General features: G+C 38.4%; 1 long non-coding RNA gene and 1 other non-coding gene across 16 annotated transcripts in view; one reads left to right on the top strand and one right to left on the bottom strand.

The window, feature by feature from the left end:
* Positions 1–15,009, top strand: part of LOC123330649 — a 443,928-nt gene that overhangs the window by 248,080 nt on the left and 180,839 nt on the right. The window lies entirely within an intron of this gene.
* On the bottom strand, positions 4,985–5,118 carry LOC112583107. The gene has a single exon (XR_003107454.2). It is a non-coding gene; the product is annotated as a small nucleolar RNA SNORA43 (small nucleolar RNA).

The raw sequence follows: 15,009 nt of genomic DNA, 5'->3' as shown, positions 1-15,009 counted from the left end.
TGTCCTTCTTTCTCATTGTACCTTCATAAAAACCCTATCAACCTATCCACTTCTTATATCCTGTGAGGTGTCTGCCATTTTTTTTGCAAAGGAAAACACTTTAGTAATAAAAACACTTTAGTAATCACTCAGAAGATGCCAATTCTTCTAAGAAGTGTTGTCATCAGCAAACTTGTTGCTCTGTTTAGTAGCCAGTTTCAGGGAAAAATGTTAGTGATGTAAGTGATTGTAAGTGAGAAGGCTATGTCATTATCCAATTGTTATGCTTGTAGCCAGTAAAAAGGTTAGAATCTTCAGATATTGTGTGTGTGTGTGTGTGTGTGTGATTAAGGCACATTATTTTGTTTTGTATTTTGAGGTTGATAGGTATTCGAGTATAGTTTTTCTTTTTTTCTTGGTAACTTTTAATAGATAGAATGCTGTTCACAGGTTTTCTATTTTTCATTTTCTAAGAAGAGCATGGCAACCCACTCTAGTATTCTTGCCTGGAAAATCCCATGGACATGGAACCTGATGAGCTACAGTCCATGGGGTTGCAAAGAGTTGGATATGACTGAGTGACTAACACTGTCTCTGACTTTCACTTTCAAGTACCATCTTGACTTTTCAGAAAATCCTAAGCTGATTTATGGATATTATCATTCATCCTTGGCTTGGCTTTCAAGGTGAGAAGTCAGCATTTGTTGAAAATCAGAGATGACTTCTGATGATGAAAAATAAGTCTATAGCATTACCTGAAACTTGCTTATTACAGTCACATATGTATTTGTAACACAGTGAGAAGATACTTCATGCAGGGAACACAAATATAAGAGAACACCTTTATTCTTGTTTTAGAAGACAACAGCAAACAATGTTTTTGGTGTTTCAAGGTCTCTACTATTACTTTTTACAATAATATAAACCTTAAATTCAGAAAAATATTTTGGTTAAAACCATGAGGAAAAATCTTATTAAAGTTTATTTTGTATTTGGCTATCACAATATGATTATCATCATTATCCAGGCTTTTGTATAAAATACCACACAATTGTGATGAGGTAAAAGCTTAAACATTTTGAGGCCAGAAATATGAATTAGGCAATTTCCTTCTAGAAAATGACAGCAAAAACTAGTTCAAGTTTGCAAAATATTATTGATATTCACATGATATTTGAATAGGAGGTCTCAGATTACACTTAAAATATCATATTCTTATATGTTACATAATCAAGTATCAGTTCACTTCAGTTCAGTTCAGTCGCTCAGTCATGTCTGACTTTTTGAGACCCCATGAATCGCAGCATGCCAGGCCTTCCTGTCCATCACCAACTCCCGGAGTTCACTCAGACTCAGGTCCATCGAGTCAGTGATGCCATCCAGCCATCTCATCCTCTGTTGTCCCCTTCTCCTCCTGCCCCCAATCCCTCCCAGCATCAGAGTCTTTCCCAATGAGTCAACTCTTCGCATGAGGTGGCCAAAGTACTGGAGTTTCAGCTTTAGCATCATTCCTTCCAAAGAAATCCCAGGGCTCATCTCCTTCAGAATGGACTGGTTGGATCTCCTTGCAGTCCAAGGGACTCTAAAGAGTCTTCTCCAACACCACAGTTCAAAAGCATCAATTCTTCAGTGCTCAGCCTTCTTCATAGTCCAGCTCTCACATCCATACATGACCACAGGAAAAACCATAGCCTTGACTAGACAAACCTTTGTTGGCAAAGTAATGTCTCTGCTTTTGAATATGCTATCTAGGTTGGTCATAACTTTCCTTCCAAGGAGTAAGCGTCTTTTAATTTCATGGCTGCAATCACCATCTACAGAGATTTTGGAGCACCCAAAAATAAAGTCTGACACTGTTTCCACTGTTTCCCCATCTATTTCCCATGAAGTGATGGGACCAGATGCCATGATCTTTGTTTTCTGAATGTTGAGCTTTAAGACATCTTTTTCACTCTCCTCTTTCACTTTCATCAAGAGGCTTTTGAGTTCCTCTTCACTTTCTGCCATAAGGGCGGTGTCATCTGCATATCTGAGGTTATTGATATTTCTCCCGGCAATCTTGATTCCAGCTTGTGCTTCTTCCAGCCCAGCGTTTCTCATGATGTACTCTGCATAGAAGTTCAATAAGCAGGGTGACAATATACAGTCTTGACGTACTCCTTTTCCTATTTGGAACCAGTCTGTTGTTCCATGTCCAGTTCTAACTGTTGCTGCCTGACCTGCACTTAGGTTTCTCAAGAGGCGGGTCAGGTGATCTGGTATTCTCATCTCTTTCAGAATTTTCCACACTTTATTGTGATCCACACAGTCAAAGGCTTTGGCATAGTCAATAAAGCAGAAATAGATGTTTTTCTGGAACTCTCTTGCTTTTTTGATGATCCAGTGGATGTTTGCAATTTGATCTCTGCTTCCTCTGCCTTTCCTAAAACCAGCTTGAACATCTGGAATTTCACAGTTCACCTATTGCTGAAGCCTGGCTTGTAGAATTTTGAGCATTACTTTACTAGCATGTGAGATGAGTGCAATTGTGCAGTAGTTTGAGCATTCTTTGGTATGGCCTTTCTTTGGGATTGGACTGAAAACTGACCTTTTCCAGTTCTGTGGCCACTGCTGAGTTTTCCAAATTTGCTGGCATATTGAGGGCAGCACTCTCACAGCATCATCTTCCAGGATTTGAAATAACTCAACTGGAATTCCATCACTTCCACTAGTTTTGTTCGTAGTGATGCTTTCTAAGGCCCACTTGACTTCACATTCCAGGATGTCTTGCTCTAGATGAGTGATCACGCCATCGTGATTATCTGGGTCGTGGAGATCTTTTTTTGTACAGTTCTTCTGTGTATTCTTGCTACCTCTTCTTATTCTGATAGAGTGCCTGATGAACGATGGATGGAGGTTTGTGACATTGTTCAGGAGACAGGGATGAAGACCATCCCCATGGAAAAGAAATGCAAAAAGCAAAATGGCTGTCTGGGGAGGCCTTACAAATAACTGTGAAAAGAAGAGAAGCGTAAAGCAAAGGAGAAAAGGAAAGATATAAGCATCTGAATGCAGAGTTCCAAAGAATAGCAAGAAGAGATAAGAAAGCCTTCTTCAGCAATCAATGCAAAGAAATAGAGGAAAACAACAGAATGGGAAAGACTAGAGATATCTTCAAGAAAATTAGAGATACCAAGGGTACATTTCATGCAAAGATGGGCTCGATAAAGAAATACATACAGAAATGGTATGGACCTAACAGAAGCAGAAGATATTAAGAAGAGGCAATCAAGTATACCTCTGATCTTGGGAAAATAAATAAAGTTTTAGAAAAAAAGAAAATCACTGATAATAGCGTATAAGATGCATGCTATTTTACAAGACAGTCATTTAAGTAAAATCTGAAAGGTTTAAACTAATATCCTCATTAGGGTGGAGCTGGCACTTGGTGGATAATTCAGGTGTAGGTACAAAGAAGTAATATTCTGGGTGAAGATGTTCCCTGGGGTGTATGGTTCCATTCCAGGTATTAGTTCAGTATCAGAGATGATACAGAAATACTAACAGATAGCTAGCTAGGTAGGTATATAAGAAAAGACATTGTAAGAGTATTCAGTATTAAGTGACATAGCAGAAGGGTCATTGCTTATCTACAGATTATCCTTTCTGCTTCTGAATTTGAAGTCAAGAGTTGTACTTAGTTTTAAATTGCGTGCAGTAGTTTAAGTCAGGGTGCTACTATAAGAAGTAGAATGTTGTCATTGTTGTTCAGCTGCCCCATCATGTCCAATTCTTTGCAACCCCATGGACTTCAGTACACCATACCTCCCTGTCCCTCACCATCTCCTGAAGTTTCCCAAGTTCATGTCCATTGCATCAGTGATGCTATCCAGCCATCTCATCTTATGATGCCCTCTTCTCCTTCAGTGCTCAATCTTTCCCAGCATCAGGGACTTTTCCAACGAGTCATCTATTCGCATCAGATGACCAAAGTACTGGAGCTTCAGCTTCAGCATCAGTCTTCTAGTGAGTATTCAGGGTTGATTTCCCTTAAGATTGACTGATTGAAGCTCCTTGCTTTCCAAGGGACTTTCAGGAGTCTTCTCTAACACCACAGTTCAAAGGCATCAATTCTTTGGCATTCTGCTTTCTTTAAGATCCAGCTATCACAACCTTATGTGACCACTGGGAAGACCATAGCCTTGACTATAGGGACCTTTGCCAGCAAAGTAATGTCTCTACTTTTCAACACGGTGTCTAGGTTTGTCACTGCTTTCCTGCCATGAAGTAATCGTCTCTGATTTCATGGCTGCAGTCATCATCCATAGTGGTTTTAGAGACCAAGAAGTGGAAATCTGTCACTACTTCCACCTTTTCCCCTTCTATTTGCCACGAAATAATGGAGTTAAATGCCATGATCTTAGCTTTTAATATTTAATTTTAAGCTGTCTCTTTCACTCTCCTCCTTCATCTTCATTAAGAATCTCTTTAGTTCCTCTTCACTTTCTGACATTAGAAGTAGAATACTGGGGAAGTATTTAAAATAGGGTCTCCTGGACAAAAAGATGGGAACTGAATTATTGGAACTCAGGTGTATTTCTTATTTATTTATTTATTTTTTGAGGGGGGAATCTAATCAATGATTCCTCCCAAACTGTATTTTTCTGTAGCAGTGTTTGTCAACCTTGGCCGGATCCTCTGGCCTTCCTTCCAGAGTGACTCCTTGTCTCAAGGCCCTCAGGGCATGAGCATTTCTGGGTCAGGTGGCTCTGGGCCCAGAGGTTCCAGAGGGCCCTGATACTTGCCCAGCAGCCCTCAGCCAGAGATGCATGTCATTCTTGCCCAAAGATTCCTAACAAGTCCTTGCCACACAGATCTACAGAACAATCATTTGCAGTGGGAGACCCTCTCCTGGTGAATCCCACTGTACCCACCAAACTTGCCACGTGCCTGTCCCCTCCTTAATTCTCCCAAGCCTTATCTTCTGTGCACAAGTGAACAAGGTGCTCCCTCAGGCAACCCTCAGTGATGTCTGGCTATAAACCATCCTTAGTGCCCACTGTTCTGAGCACTGAGTGTAGAAATAACTGCTTCGTCTCTGCCCCAACATCCTGAGTTCAGCAGGGCAGCCGCATCCATGGTGCCAGCAAGTCTGGCATCTGTAGGGCAGCTGTGTTTCTATTACGTGAGATCAAATTAGAACTGGGAATATCAATTGACTTGATGAATCATCAACTAAACTAAATTTTTTCTTTTAAAAGACATACTAAATCTAAAGCCTGGAGCATGGCTGAGTGGGGATCAAATATCTTCAGCTATGGGTAGAGGAAAGATGTGGGGGTCAGGGTACCTGAAAGGATTCTCATATATGTTTTTTAAAAAATATATCATCTACATTTAAACCTTGCATGAAAACACTAGAAGAGAAAACTAAACCAAACCAAACCAACGTAATAAGTCAGACCTCACTGACTGCATGCTTTGAAAGAGATCTGCAATCCTGACAAATTTCCATTTACCCCTAACTAAGTTAAACACTTTGCTAAACAAAAAATATTCATTTCCTTTAAAAATTTTGAGCTTTGTGGTAGGTAATTTCTGGTGTATTAGATAGAATTTCTGTTTGCATGTTAGCTGTGAAGATTAAAATGATACAGGGAACAATTACAGAATAAACTAACATAACATAGTAGATTTTTTGTCATTTGTCTGTATATAAAGCATTAGTTCCTGAATTGGGTTTAGTATGAATGATTGTATTTATAAGGTAGCATGTATATGCAATCATACACAAATACACACCGACATACATATGGAGACAATAGCCATTTATGGAGTTAAACAATAGCTTTTATTCTAAGAGTTGCAGCTCTTAGCAAGCCATATATTGTTTGGCAAGGAGAGAAGATGCAGCATATTGAGAGTCTTTTCTTTCTTTACTCTGTGATGAACTCCTTTTCCAAGATTTTCTGTCATACCATCTCCTGAGTCAGCCTCTGGAGCTCAAATGAAGAGAAGCAGCTGCATTAGGGCTGCCACCCTGAAAGGTGAATAGGCTGCCATCTTCAATATTGTTGCCACTAACTTATGTAGCTGAGTGCCAAGATCCATGGGCTTTGTCATTGCGTGATAGGATTATATACTGCCATAGAGAGACTCATAATGATGGTGCACTGGAATCTCTTCAAGATTAGGTTTCTGTCAAGACCATATTTCTTATAAAATTGGCCTGAAGAATTATAGTCCACTAAGTTCTAGATAAAGTAATAATTAATTATAGCCAGTAGAGTGTATAGAAAAGTGACAGCATTATTGCTGAATACACACAAAAAAGGGAACTTATTTAATTAGGTGACAGGAGAAAAAATCATGTTTAGAATTTTAATGAGAACTGCGATTGAAAACTTTTGGCCTTTGGCCACCTCAGGTAAAGGCAAAACTTAGAGTGATTTTTGGAGATGAAAGCAGAATTCAGTAATGATGTAAAAGGTATTGGAAGAGGGGAAAAGGACTCATATTTCTAAATGAGATATGCTGTATTAAAAAAAATTTTTTTTTCCTTCCTTCTTTATTTTGAGTTGGTAAAAAAGACGTCTCCATGATTGCATTGATTCTGTTGTTGCAAAAGCATGCTAAGAATTATGCCTGGAGCTAGATTCCTTGATCATTTACTAAGCAGTATAGAGGTATCAACGGTTTGTGCATGTGTGTGCTAAGTCACTTCAGTCATGTCTGACTTTCTGTGAAACCACAGACTGCAGCCCAGCAGGCTCCTCTGTCCATGGGATTCTCCAGGCAAGAATATTGGAATGGGTTGCCATGGCCTCCTCCAGGGGATCCTCCTGACCCAGGGATTGAACCCATGTCTCTTAAACCTCCTGCATTGACAGATAGGTTCTTTACCACTAGCACCACCTGTGAAGCCCATCAATGGCTTAGGTTATGCTGAATAAGCAACTACCCTCCCCTTCCCCCATATCTATAGCTTTATTAAGTTAAATATAAAGTTTTTTCTCTTTATTATTAGTGCAAGTTCACCATGGGTTTGAGCAAGCGGCCAGGAAAGCTTTCCTGCATACTCAGTGATCAGGCTTTCACATTTCTGGCTTTAATATCTCATGTGAGGTCAGGTGGGTATTTCCATTTGGAAATAATGTGTGCCACATATGGTTATATTTCCTGGTGAGTCACAGGTCCACACCTAACATCTTAGAAGAGGGGAAGAAAAGCCCTTCTGTTACTAAGAGGAAGAGATTTGAATCAAGTATTAGGGAACAGTTTTAGTGCTCACACTGGGTGTTTATTGGATAGTGTTAGTGATCTCTACATAAAGGAGATGACTGTTGCTCACAGCAGGCATTTGAATCCTCTTCCTTGAAAGAGAGTATAACCCCAAGATTCTCCATTCATTTCCTCAGATACCTACATAGGAGAGTTAAGAACTCTAGCTTCCCACAGGACATAATAGAGGCTACTTATTTTCAAAACTCTTGAATTAGAAAAAGCTTAAAATAAAATCACAGGAAGCCACCACAAAGATTTACTATCTTGCATATAGAAAAGTAAATAGAAAATTGTTATAAAGAACTACTTAAAATTAGTAAATCTATTACTCTTTTAGATACTATATCAATTTGTAAGCAAGGTTATTCTAAAGTAACAACCCCCAATCCCCAAGTTCTCAACAATTTAAGACAAAATTTATTTTTTTAACTTTTTAAATCTTTAATTTCTTTTGACAATGTTTTATAGTTTAAATGCTGTAATCTTTTAACTTTTTTTGTTAAATTTACTTCTAAGTTTATCTTTTATTCTTTTGGATGCATTCAAACCAAAAGTTTATTTTTTATTTATTAAAAAAATTTTTCTTTCTTTACTTTTAATTGAAAGATAATCCCAATAATGTGTTGGTTTCTGCCATACATCCACATGGATCAGCCATAGGTATATAAATGTTCCCTCCCTCTTGAACCTCCAACCCACCTCCCACCCCATCCCTACCCTCTTTTGAAGATTTGGAACAACAGACTGGTTCCAAATAGGAAAAGGAGTGCATCAAGGCTGTATATTGCCACCCTGCTTATTTAACTTACAAGCAGAGTACATCATGAGAAATGTTGGGCTGGAGGAAGCACAAGCTGGATCAAGGTTGCTGGGAGAAATATCAATAACCTCAGATATGCAGATGACATCACCATTATGGCAGAAAGTGAAGAGGAACTCAAAAGCCTCTTGATGAAAGTGCAAGAGGAGAGTGAAAAAGTTGGCTTAAAGCTCAACATTCAGAAAACTAAGATCATGGCATCTGGTACCATCATTTCATGACAAATAGATGGGGAAACAGTGGAAACCATGGCAGACTTTATTTTGGGGGCTCCAAAATCACTGCAGATGGTGATTGCAGCCATGACATTAAAAGGCGCTTACTCCTTGGAAGGAAAGTTATGACCAACCTAGACAGCATATTAAAAAGCAGAGACATTACTTTGTCAGCAAAAGTCTTTCTAGTCAAGGCTATGGTTTTTCCTGTGGTCATGTATGGATGTGAGAGTTGGACTATAAAGAAGGCTGAGCACTGAAGAATTGATATTTTTGAAATATGGTGTTGGAGAAGACTCTTAAGAGTCCCTTAGACTGCAAGGAGATCCAACCAATCCATTCTAATGGAGATCAGTCCTGGGTGTTTATTGGAAGGACTGATGTTGAAGCTGAAACTCCAATACTTTGGCCACCTGATGTGAAGAGCTGACTCATTTGAAAAGACCATGATGCTGGGAAAGATTGAGGGCATGAGAAGGGGACGACAGAGAATGAGATGGTTGGATGGCATCACTGAATCAATGGACATGGGTTTGGGTGGACTCTGGGAGTTGGTGATGGACAGGGAGGGCTGACATGCTGCGGTTTATAGAGTCGTAAAGAGTCGGACATGACTGAGCGACTGAACTGTACTGAATTGAACTATGAAGAAACCTTAGTAGTTTGGGAGAAAAAAAAAACAAATTTGTAAAACATCAAGTTATATACTCTCATAGCTTCATTAAATTAATATATGGTAAGCAGAGCTCTGGAGTGTCAGATGGTTTGACAAAAGATCACAAGGTGATTGAAATAGCAAATTGTTCACAGGTCCTAGAGAGAGTACACCTTATGCCTCCAGGGGCTGCACAGCGAGATTTAAGGAGGATGCAGACAGAGAGCATGGCAGAACCTGGGGCATATGCCTTTGTTATGATCTGTAGGTAGAGTGTTTTGGGGTTCCTGGGTTAAGGCTAGATTGGTCAATTAATAACCAAGAGAGTGGGGTTTGGGAAGATCTCTGAGCAGCCCAAGGGAAAGGCCCTGGAAGGCAGACAAACAATTTATCATCAAAGCTGTTGGGGAAGTCATACTAGAAATATATATTTACTTGTGACTCTCTGGCTTTATTTAGGGTTTACACTTGCATGAGAAACTAATGATGGCTTATGACCCCCAAGGTTCTCCTGACACAAAATGGAGGCAAAGCATCAGTACCATGTAGTAGCTTAGCTAAATTCTCAGCAAGTGCTTAATTCTTCTCCTTCCCATTCTATTCACTGATTATAACAGTTTTTTATTTTCTTGGCAAAAATAATTTGTAAATCAAACCCTTCATATAAAAGCTTAGGCATTTTAGATTCATTTTAGGATTATGTATTTGCTTAGTCAGCAAATTCTTTATTTGCCAATTAACAATTTTTTCATGTGCTCTTTCCTTTTAATAAGCATTTGCTTTAAGTGCTGATCATTGCAGCATGAATAGAAGTAGTTATTTTCTGAGAAAATGGATATGAAGCAGATATTGACTTTTGTGGCAGTGAACATAGAGATTTATTGACTGGAAGATAAGGTCAATACTTGCCTTGAGGGACAATAAATCTAGATGTTCAACAAAATATAAAGCCAATATTTGTATTAATACCTATGCTTTGAATACCTGTCTAAAATCCCTGGAAATTTCTCTATATAATAGTGGAATTTCTTGATCTTTGAAAAGGGTGCCATTGTAAATAGACCTTGAAAAGCTATCACAAAGTTTGAAACTAAGATCAAAATAAACCCGTGCAGATATCAAAAGTAGGATGCATGAATTTTGCAGTCTCTTTTGCAAGAGTGTTTTCTTTAAAATGTGTAAACTTTAAAAACTACTGGACTCATCAAAGTGTGAAATTTGTTTAGTCAACAGCATTTCACTGAAGTACAATTTTAATAAATACAAGGCATATATGACAGACCTAGAACTCTAATGTTCATAAATAAAATGTTGCTTCTCCTCGATTCTGATTGTCAACTACTTTTGTTTCTTAAGACTTCAAGGGCATTCTTTGCAAATAAATCACTGGATTTTAAGTACAGTACAGCGCTCATAATGTTATTACATTGCTTGTTCCCTTGGGTGCAGCCATTTTATTATTATAGCCCCTTGACTGATTAGAGTGCTTCCTCCATTAAGAAATACCTGTTACATATAGACTTCATAGTATTGATTTCAGATGCAAACTTTCTAGAAAGTACTTGTAATCATCAAAACAAAACTAGGTATCTTCCACCAGGTACTCTCCCTGTCATCTTTCTAGCAGTGACTTGTCTACCTTCCAAATCCCCTGGACTAATCACTGCAGGGTTTATTGACATTTTTCTGTCAGTAATGTTCCACTTTTAATTTACAGTGAATGAGCCCATGCACTTTTATCCTCTTCACCTGCCATTGAAATAGCCAGCACTTCTTATACTAGTAACAAAATTAAATTGCAATCTAGCATTAGAAACAAGGCAAGGAAACTCAAAATAACAGGGACTGAAGACAAAGTGAGGCCATGGACAATTAGCAGGAGCAAATGTTGAACTTGCAAATGCTTTTGAAAAATACACTGCTGCCACGGTCCATAGGGATGAGATTTCTGTGGGAGCAGCACTCCTCACGGAGGATGTGCCAAGTAAGGTGAAGACACTGCTCCAAAAGGCTTCTGAGGTGGGTGGCCATGCTGGTTCAGAAAAGTCTATCCCAGCCAGCTGTCAGAAAAATGATTTAGTATAGCAGCCAGGCTCTGCTCTTCCTACTTGCCGTGGCAACTGGACCTGCTATCTTGCAGATTACAGTTCTAAAAATGAAAAAAAAAAACAAACAAACAACAAAAAAAAAACTGTTCTCCTTAAATCTGTGTCTGATTGTTCTTTCAGATAATGTTCATGTTTTATCTTGACATCCCAAAGCAGAAATGCATTGATCACCCTCCGTTTTTAGCAAAGTAAGAAAAATTTTTGTACATTTGAGACTCAAAAGATGAAACAAAAGTTAAGGTTCTAAATTATCACTGAAATCATCTCTAACTTCATAAATGCTACTTGAGAGGTATTTATTCCATCTGTGAAAGGGGAACAGAAAATATTGCTTTTAGATGGAGAAACAGATTTTTGGACTTAAAACCTCTCCACTATCACCACTGCTCTGAATTCTGTAATTTATATGTGAGAAACTAAAAACAAGTTACTTAGAACTGTTAAGGGTAAAAAGGCAAGTGAAAATGCCAGCTTAGTGCAATGAGCAGGAAATATCAGTGGCATTATAACCTTCAGATAAAATGACATTCAAGGGCAAAAACATTAAATGGGGCAAAGAGAACAGTGGTGATCAACCCAGAGTTCACAGTTCCATCATTATAATCACTCATTTGCTCATACCCTCAATTCTTTGTCCCTTTTTTCTTGCTCTGTTATTTGGAATTAACTTCAACCCTGGTTAAATGCAACTACTTACCTTTTCCAGATCTGAAAACTTGCTGCAGAATATGGCTAGAGAAAAATCACCTGAAAATATTGTCTGATTTCATGTTAATTGATAACCATAGGCATCAAGGCAGCTCTTAACAATGCCATGGAATGACCTGCTTTCGCTGATGATCTCATTTCTTATTTTGCTATGAACAAAGAAGCAATTAGGAGAGAATTTCTACAACAGTATGGTGACTTTTCTGTTTGATTCTATGCTTATATACTCTGCATGCCCTCCTATTTTTGTGGAGTTACTATATATGATCCTATGTGAAATAGTGATCCCTCCAGTTAAGCTTATTTGTAATTCTAGAGTTTAAAGAACACCAGTGGAGAAATATATATTTGAGAGTTGTCAACATATAAATGGTTTTGAAATTATAAAATAATAATGATATAGTGGTTGATTTAGTCATTAAGTCGTGTCTGACTCTTGTGACCCCATGGACTGTGGCCCGTCAGGCTCCTCTGTCCATGGGATTTCCCAGTCAAGAATACTGGAGTGGGTTTCCATTCCCTTCTCCAGGGGATTTTCCTGACCCAGGGATTAAGCCCACATCCCCTGCATTGGCAGGTGGTTTCTTTACTGTTGAGCCACTGGGAAAGCCCAAGGAATGAAAACAGACCCTAGTAAATTGATAATTGGTGATATTGAAGAAAAGCTTATTAGTGGAGTAAAGGAAAACAAAGTGAAGTAGGTTCAAAATAGAATGGAGGGTGAAAAGTTGGAGACAATGAATGTTTTAGTCTGCTCAGGCTGCCATAATAAAATACCATAGACTAGGTGTTTTCCTCAACAGAAATTTAGGTTTTCAGTTTCAGAGGTTACAAGTTAAGGCCAAAGTTTGAAGCAATTAGGTTTCTGGTGAGAACTTTCATCTTGCCTTGTAGACTGCCACTTTCTTGCTATGTCTTCATGTGGCCTTTCCTTGGTCTGTGTGTGCTTCTTCATGGGAGGGAAGTAGAAGAGAGGGAAAAAGCAAGCTGTCTGGTGACTCTTCTAAGAACATTGATAGAATTGGATTAGGACTCCTCTTTTATAATTCCACTTACCCTTAATTGCCTCCTAAATGCTGATGTCCAAATATAGTCATTTTGGGTTTTAGAACTTCAACATTTGAACTTTGGGGAGGAGACATGATATAGTATGTAGTAATGACCACAGACAACTTTGTATTATGTTGACAACTCTACGCAGAGAACAAATTATAGAGGATGAAAGTTAATGCAAGGAGGAGGCTATTAATTGTGGTATGGGGGTCATATAGTTGAATGCGGTTGGGTGTTAGCCCTGGAAATGGACTCTAGATTGATGGAGTATATGTTCTGGAGACTGGGAAAAAAACATGTAAGACTACATATAGTGTGGTGAGTGCAAGGTAATACGTTTCAAAGATGGTCACATCTTTTCCCATTATACATACTCTTTTGCAATGTGCCCTTGCCACTACCCCCTCAAGGACTGGAGTCTGTTCTGTACTGCTTTACATCTGGGTTTTCACTGTGACTGCTTCTGTTTAGAGAATATGGCAGAACTGAGGCTGTACAAGCTCTAGGAATAGCCCTTAAATGGCCTGTCAACTTTGACTTCCTGCTGCTTGAAAGCCAGCTACTATAGAAGGGCATGGTTCTCTGAGAAAAGCACGCTGCTGCATGAAGTAGCCTTGGAGGACGAAAAATCACAGGGTGAGATTTGGGGGTGGAGTCTTGTGGAAAGGAGGAGAGAGGCCAAACAGCTCCATGGCATCAGACATGAAATAAAGAAACCGTTCTGGATAATTTAGTGCTGTCAAGTCTCAGGTGACTCTAGTCCCAGCTACTGTCTGGCCACACACACAAAATACACCACATGCACCTTGCTCAGTTCAGCCTAGTCAACCTACAGAACACTGAGGAGGTCAGTTACTTTGGGGTGGTTTGTCACACATTACTAGGTACCTGAAATGGGAGTGGGTGGTGGTAAATGGATGTAAAATCCAAGAGAGTATCTCTGTTTGTATGTTAGGGACTGGGAAAATAGTGCTGGTGGTATCTGAGAAGGAAAACTGTGAAACAAATTCAAAGGTGAAAACCAGGAGTTCTATTTTGACTTCTTTAAGACTGAAATCACTATTACATATCTCTGTCAAGTACATGGATGAAAGGAAAGAGTGGTAAACTGTGTCAAAAGTTTCTGAAAAGTTGATGAGAAAATAATAGTACCTGTTGGATCGATCAATACGAACATTACTGAACTTTGTATAGGTTTCTTTCTCCCCATCCCTGCAATCTCTACACCAATCAATAGAGTCTCAGTACCTCATATCAAGAGTAGCTCTGACTGTCTCCCATTCTCAGCTCACTCTTATTACTTCTAAATTATTTTTTTTCCAAAATTACTTTCATCATTTCACACTACTGCTATAAAATTTGTCATTTTTATGTAAGATAAAGTTCTTTGTTTTTATTAGTAAATAGCACCAAAATATATATTTATTCTATCTACCCACTTTATCTACTATATTATGGGAACATGTCTCTGATCATGGTAGTATTCTCCTAATTCTGTAACTAAATGCCACCTGTTCCTTTTGTCTCAAGTGCCCATCTCTTATTTTCCTCTATCCAGACCCTTTACTTTTTGGACAAAGGCCTTTTTCATGGTGTCTTTTACATTTTTCTGGAAAAAACATTTTAAATTATAGTGTAAAATCTATAGTGGATCATGAAGTCAATTTTCTGTGTCCTGCCTACATTTTAAAAAATCAAACAAACAGGAAAGAAAATATAATTTAGTGAAGATTAATTCATTGAATTAAATCATTAACTTCATTGGTTCATTAAATTTTTGTTTCAGGTTGTATGTGTTTGTGTGTGGGGGTGTGTGCGTGTCTTTGTTCTTAAATATGGTTGTGTTATGTCTATATGATCAGGAAATAAAATATTTTGTTGTGGGGCCACATTAAAAAAATTTAAAAGCCACTTATCTGGAGCATATAATTCTCTTACCTAATCTCCTATTTGGCCTTTTAAAATCTAGTTCATTTTAATAGTGTCTAAGATGTTGAATATTGAATTGTTTAATTATTTTAAATATATATTCCTGGAAAATATTTACTCATTTGTCCATTTCTCACTGAAAACATGCATGTATTGCCTGTTATGAGTCATCTTTTGTGCTTTTCTCTGGGTCTACAGTGCAATGTTTGATAGACCCTTACTCATGAGGCTTATATAGGGAAAGACATTGTAAGGCCATCAGACAAGGTCATCATTGAT

Source organism: Bubalus bubalis, chromosome 2, assembly GCF_019923935.1.
Source record: "Bubalus bubalis isolate 160015118507 breed Murrah chromosome 2, NDDB_SH_1, whole genome shotgun sequence".
NCBI lineage: Eukaryota > Metazoa > Chordata > Mammalia > Artiodactyla > Bovidae > Bubalus > Bubalus bubalis.
This window is presented reverse-complemented; position numbering and strand designations above follow the sequence as displayed.